Source organism: Neltuma alba, unplaced genomic scaffold (assembly GCF_004799145.2).
Source record: "Neltuma alba isolate B1F8T4 unplaced genomic scaffold, ASM479914v2 tig00006517_pilon, whole genome shotgun sequence".
Classification (NCBI taxonomy): domain Eukaryota; kingdom Viridiplantae; phylum Streptophyta; class Magnoliopsida; order Fabales; family Fabaceae; genus Neltuma; species Neltuma alba.
In genome coordinates this window covers 172,748-180,608 of record NW_021634486.1, presented here as the reverse complement: position 1 = coordinate 180,608, position 7,861 = coordinate 172,748, and positions in this window count along the sequence as shown.

Below are 7,861 nucleotides of genomic sequence, written 5' to 3'. Positions count from 1 at the left end.
ATTGCAAAACTGAGTTACAAATAATACTTATTTGTAAGCAAAAGCACTAGTAGATGTAAATCGAAGTAGATTTCCTAATATTATTTAAATATTATTTAGATATCCTAATCTATCCAAATCTTACTAATATAATTAAATCCTATCTAAATCTTATTAATATATCATTTAAATCTTATTTATCCTATTTATATTATATTTAAATATTTTCTTATTTATAATTTATAATTACAAATACATAACATTAATCTATTAGAGTAAGACTGTGGATTATGCTTGGAAGTTGAATATTAATTCTGGAGTGAGCTTTAAATCGTTTGCATTAATTTCAAGTATAAGTCTCTATAAATTTCAATTTTTCTCTCTTGATGTACTTTTGTCTCACACATGTTGGTTCTTTATCATGTATTTTTGCAGGTACGTGCGGGGAAAGCATCTATGATGAATATTTCCCACGTGAGAATGTCAATAATATTCATTTTTGTCCTTACTATATAGAATGCAGTAATTTAAAATATTTTGTTTTCATAGACATAGCTCAAAATACCTGGGTATATATTTTGGTAAATGGGGTATTTACATTGTTCTTATGATTTATTTCAGATGAGGATCCTGTGCTTAAACATGATCAACGAACGAGGACTTCTACTATGAACATTGCTGATCGTTATGGAATTGGCTCACATTTTACAATCACATTGATTGGAGATTCAAGTCTAGACAAGTTTGTTTATATATTTAGTACTGTGTTCTGCCCCGTTTTCACCTTTCTGATAGGTGGCTGGGGTGTGAATACAAGTTTGGTCTTCAAATATTGCTTTTTTAAAAGTGTATAACTTATCAATCCTATTATCTGGAATTTTTGTGTAGGTTTCACGTGGTTTTTGGGAAGATTATTAAGGGAATGAAAACATTGGATGAGATTACAAAGGCACGTGGGTTACTAGTTCAAGTCTCGGATTGTGGTCAACTTGATCCAGACTTTGAACTTGATCCAGACTTTGATGACATCTGACCAAACTAGATTAGGTATGTTGAATATCATGATTTTAATTACCTGTGAATTATGACCCTAAACTACTATGTGTGTTACGCTCTTGGCAAAAAAATTATAATTACTATTGGTTATGTTACGATGGATACGTGTTTGTTTATATATAAATGGATGTTATTTTGTACTCTTATTAATGAATGTTCTATAAGTATTCTGCATAACACCTTGTGTGGTAGGTGTGACACCTAGTTATTGAGGTTGTTGTCTCATTTCGTTAGTTTTACATTTTTTTCAGGTAAGAGCTTCAAGGAGGGACATTAAGGATGGCTAGGAGGAAATGAGGCTACATTAATGAGTTGTGTGACATGTCCACTATTTACATTTGTGTTAAATCCAAGATATTACGTTCTTTAGGACATTTTCTACTTTTACTTTTGTAATTTATGTGTTGTTGTTATAAATATTGTATATATGTGGATGTCCATAACCCCCAACTCTTAGGATTCTTCATAGGATTCTTGATCTTTGAATGTCTTAAGCCCATAACCCTCCAATGAATGACTTTAGAGGAGTTTTCTATGTTTATTGTCATTATTCCCTTATTCATTTCTTTGTAACTCTTGGATTAGACTTTTATGGTTGGGGGCTTATAAATAGAAGCCACATACAAGGCATTTGTACCCATATATGTATATGAGAAATACTCCTTGTTTTCTCTCTCAATTCTTCTCTTGCTATCCTCTTTCTACTCTTTAACTCTCATTTTTATAATATGTTATCAGCACGAGTTTGTTCTGAAGATTTGAGGTATGAGCCTTTTGTAAATTAATATATTCTTATAGTATATGAGAATATTTTCTACTAACTTCTCCTTACCCAATTATCTTTTTTATCTTATTATCACGTCTAATTTTAATTTTCTATATATTTGCTATATATTATGTTGTTCTTTTATGTTATTTATTAATTTATTCTTTTATACATTTTAATTTTATTATCTCCATTGTGATATTGTGTTATTTATTTTATTTATTTTTCCATACTTCTTGTTCTATTGTTTGTTTACGTATATCTGTTTGGTTTATATTATGTCATTTTATATCTATCGCAGTATTATATATATGTGTGATTATATAATGTTATTTATATTTGATTATGAATTTTAATTTATTTAATTTATTTCATTACAATATTATTTAATTTCATTTTATTAAATGGCTAGAAGCCATATGTGATTAGATGACCAGAAGTCATATCACTTTTGCAATTATTCTTTTGTGAAACAACAATATGGATGCTTTTAAATGGAATGACAAGAAAAATCTATAGCACTTTGACGATTTGATAGTGACAAATTTCAAAGCCCTAAAAGCTACATGGTGACAAGTATTGAAGCTCTGAAGGCTATATTGTGACAAGTATCAAAGCCCTGAAGGCTAATAGTTCAAACATCAAATGGTATAAAAGAGCTTTATTTGAAAGATTTTTACTATAGTCCTGAAGATTAATATTTGAATAAATTGATTATGTGCTACTGAAAGTAAGGAACATGTCTATGAGAGTGATAAAGAGCATGCTCACATTTACCGTTGGAATTAATAATTAAAGGGCAATAATATTTGGTTTTAGCTATTAAACCATAATTGAGGAGATATTGATACCTCTATAGTCGAAAACAATTATGAGTAAATATCATAATATGACCAGAAGTCATATAGACAAATATATGTACCAATTTATTGAAAGTAAATGTTAAAATTGGTTATGAAATCAAAAGATCAAGAGATATTATGAAAAGTATGAAAATATAGTTATAATACCCAAGGTAATGTCTTATAGAGAAGTATGTTCAAAGTTGAAAAATATAATCATTTAGCCCAGGAGGTTATATCCAAAAGGTTATATAATATTATTTTAAATTTCTTGTGATTGATTGGTAGAAATATATTATTATAAGTATTTGATATTAAGATATTGATAAACATTAAGAGTAGTTATTGGTCACTTTGAAATGTTAATTTATTGTGCCAATTTACTTGCATATTTATGAATATGAATTGTGAATATAATTTATTTTTCATATCAATAGAATAGCAAAAAAAAAGGCCATATTATGATATTGGTACTTTATTGTGCTATTTGTGCGCAAATTAAAGAGATGATATATTGTTATATTTTGTTTATTTATATGCTATTTGTATGATCTTAGTTTGAATGATTTATTGACAATAAATTTTATTGTGAGCATTTGAAATTGTTTTGAATTTAACTAAACAAGAAATCAGTTGAGAAAGAAAAGCTAAGTATTCATACAATGTGTAAGTAATTTTTCAAAAGATATATTTTGAGTATTACAAATTAAATAAATAATATATATTAATGTTAAGAAGTTTTGACAATAAGTTCAATTTTACACTTTATTCTCAGAAAGTTTATTTTAAAAGATATTCTATATTTGTGTTCTTTTTAATTATATGAGTTTGTTTATGAGAATAAATTAAGCATGTGCAAATGATAATTATAGTTTAAAAAAATTATGATTATTGGATTAATTCAAACATTATTTAATTCTTTAAGTTCATACATTTTGAAAAAGTATAAAAGAAAATTGTATATCTACAATTAAATTAGTTTTTACTGTGACATTTGAGAGAAAAAATCATATATTTATGTCACATTTGAAATGAGAAAATGGAAATTTATTTAACTTTATAAGAAAATTTATAGTTGATATTAATTTCAATTGGTTAGACAAAATCATCTTTGCAGTATGTGTAAATTCTATATATATTACAAGTTAAACTTATGATACTTATAACTATTTATTATTATGTATTACGATATTATTAAGATGAATTTGTCTCCTTATTCTTCTTAAATTACTTAGTTCCTGAAGAATTATGTGTAAAAATATAAATATAGTTCTTGAAGAACTAATACATATTTTCCTTTATGGGCAGATAAAGAATTAATGGTAAAAAAAAAATGATCCATTGATCTACATTATGGGCAGATAAAGAATTAATGGTAAAAAAAATGATCCATTGATCTACATTAGAACTTCGGTTTCGAAAGAGTCGAAAAAGTAATAGCCTAATCGAATTAAAATCCATAATTATATATGAACTAAAAAGTACTTGGACTTCCAAGTGATAGAGGTTATTAGCCTATTATATGCTAGTCACTGTTTTTGAAATACATGAATAAGGAAAACATGTTTTTATGACTGACACTTGAGGGGGAGACTGTTGAAATACAAGTGTGAGTTGATGTCAGATAGAGTTCTACTTGAAACTTGTTACAGTAAACCAGAAGTTTACTCACCCAATTAATGTATAGTTGGGGTGGCTTGTTTGATTATCATAAGTAATATATATGATGTAACAAATTATTGACGATTATGTATCAATATTCATTGAAGAACCAAAAGATTCTTCATGAATAACCAACATATTATATGATCCAAGAATTCATATGTTGCTTATTCTCAATGAGAAATTGATTGCATTGATATCACTAGTTATGATGGATCTCTACATTTCTGGAAATATATCAAATTCAGATATATGGGCCCATACCAATAGCATGTAAACCATACAAGTATTTAATAAATTTGATAGATGCATCTATAAGATAGTTACATGTATTATTATTAATTTGCAACCTGAAGTTTGCAAAATTATATGAGTAATCATTACGTTGAGTGCACAAGTTCCAGACTATGAGATCCAGAAAATTTCTATTGAAAAAGATTGTGAATTTATATCCCAGAATTTCAGTGATCAACATGCATTTGTTAGAAAAATAATTGAAAAGTCTACTTAACAGAATGATCTGGTAGAATTATTAGCCTCCATGAATGGTTAGATCAACACTTTTGAGAACAAGATCTTCATCTCAGGGTTGGCTTATTTAGTTTGATATGTTGCAACATTTATGCAAATCAAGCCAATAAAATTCTCCCAATGAAATTGGCTTTTGGTCAGGAGCCAAATACTTTCCATATCAAAAGTTTGACTATGCAATGCTTATGTCTATTGATCCACCACAATATACATATAGATGGATATAAAAAATTGGAATGAATATTGGGTAAGAACCTCCTTCTTCTTGTTTGTATCTAAAACAAAAAAAGGGATGTTTCTAAAAGAAGCAAATGAATTGAGGAGACTTATACTGCATGATTAATTGATTGTCATTCGACAAAATTTTTCCAACATGAGGGGGAGAAATTGAGTAGCTGGAAAAGATAACATATAGAATGCATTATTATTATCAAGTATAGATCCTCAGATATATGATAGTATGAACCAGAAGTTCATCAAAGAATGCATCCATAAGATATTACAAAATATGTGTCAGATGCTATTACTGACCTACGTGAGTATTACTAAATCTCATATTCCAGCTGAAAATGCTCCAATTAGTATAAATAAAAGTGAGACATGCCTGAAGCATGAGAGATGAATTGGTTCCAATATAATTATATTGAACAAAAAGGAGCATGAAATTTAAAAGTTATATTAAGGAGGCATGTGCTCTAGAAAAGTACTGAGACATAACTAGTTGGAAAAAAAGCCTCAGAAGAGGTTCAAGTACCTGAAAAGTAATGAAGAGATCTCAATAAGTTATGTCACAAGGGGAAAAATGGAACCAAAAAGATAAAATTGTCGACAACGTTTTTGATAACAATATCACGTGATTTTAAAGAGGATCTTATATGAAAATAGAAATTTGACCAAAAGCAAAAGGAAAAGAGAAATGATGCAATGGAAATATAATTATTATTTTAATATGTGAAAATTTTGGACTTGTAGTCCAAACACATCAAATACAAAGTTATTATGTGACATGAATATTTTTGTGAAAATAAAGAATTTCATAAAGGTCTAGTGATTATGATTAGGCATAGTATTTTATGGTGGATGCAATAATTTTTGCATATATTACTAGTCTAGCAGTATATCAAAAACGAAATATGCGTCTGTTAGATATCGTTATAGCCTATGCATGTGGCTCACTAAATAATGAGGTTTACATGAGAATTCTTGAGGGATTTAAAATGCCAGAAGCATTTATATAGAAGAAAATCATCAAATATTTAAAATATTATGTTGAATAAGATAATCTGAGTATACATATCTGGCTTAAAAAAATGTATTAGAAAATAAATAATTTTGTATCTTATTTGACCCATAAATCAAGTTATTGAATGCATCAATGATTGCAAAATGATTGATTTGTTATGATAATTTTGTCTGCAAATATATTCAACTAAATAGACTAGAAGTCCCATATATTTATTCTATAATAATATTTACATATATTGTCAATATTACGTGTTATAATTTTATTGGTAAAAATAAGTTTCTGCAGGTATGCATGTAAATAATGAAATTAAGATTGGATATATAGTTCTATAAAACTATTATATGGTATCATTTTGTTCAAATTAAATTAATCATGCTGATGTAAGATATATTATGGTGCTTTTTTAGAATAACCTTTCTTTGCAGTTTTCTTAGTTCAAGTGAAGAATATATTGATAATTCCACATATCTAGAAGATATGTTAGAAGAATACATTTCAATATAAGCTGATGATGATATACTATGCATAGTTCGACTAAAAAGAAGATATGCTTGAAAAAGCATTGGACGACTTGAGAAACTAGTATATTTTATTATGATAAAATGATATAGAGTTATGCTGTTGATTGGGGGAGCAAAGATCATGTTGTACTCTTTTCCTTAACCAAGGTTTTGTCCCACAGGGTTTTCCTGGTTGAGGTTTTTAATGAGGCAGCCTTAATATATATTGTGTATTCTTTTTCCTTCACTAGATTTTTGTCCCACTGGATTTTTCCTAGTAAGGTTTTAATGAGGCACAATATTTGTTATGAACATCCAAGGGGGAGTGTTATAAATATTGTATATATGTGGATGTCCATAACCCCCAACTCTTAGGATTCTTCATAGGATTCTTGATCTTTAAATGTCTTAAGCCCATAACCCCCCAATGAATGACTTTAGAGGAGTTTTCCATGTTTATTGTCATTATTCCCTTATTCATTTCTTTGTAACTTTTGGATTAGACTTTTATGGTTGGGGGCTTATAAATAGAAGCCACATACAAGGCATTTGTACCCATATATGTATATGAGAAATACTCCTTGTTTTCTCTCTCAATTCTTCTCTTGCTATCCTCTTTCTACTCTTTAACTCTCTCATTTTTATAACAGTTGTGAATTTATTACAAATTATTATTTATGAAACTTGAGTATTATAATTTTCAGTTCTTGAATGTTAAGACTGCGAGTTCTATGAGGAATTGGTTATGAACGATAGAGCTTATGGAGTTTAGTATACTTCTAAGAAATAATGTAATGCCTGATAATGCAAAAACGGGTGGAGAAATATTCACACTATAGCGGGTTCAACTAGCCTATGGGTTTAGGTGGAATATTACTAACATATTAATGGGTTGTCCAGTAGTTTAATGAGCTGTCCTTCTGTTTCCCTCCCCACTCCCCAAGCGACTATCCCTCGAATCCTCCGACTTTGCCCCCTTTGTCTCGCCTTTTGTTACCTTTTTCCGTCCAAGCGACTCTTCTTGTGACTTCTCAGCCCTCTGCAACCATGTGGGTTCCTGCTCCCATCTCAAATTTCTCCCCTTTCATGATTTGCATTTGTTGCGTGGTGCGGCTTCTATTTCCGCGACTGTCTAAGGATGGTTGTTTGATATGTTCCTCGACTTACAGTTCATCGTTGGGTATTTTGTTCCCATATCATTTATCTTTTGGCTTTGCAGATCATCTTTCCTAATTGTCTTTTTTCCATATCATTTTTCCCACGTTAGTCTTTGCTTTTG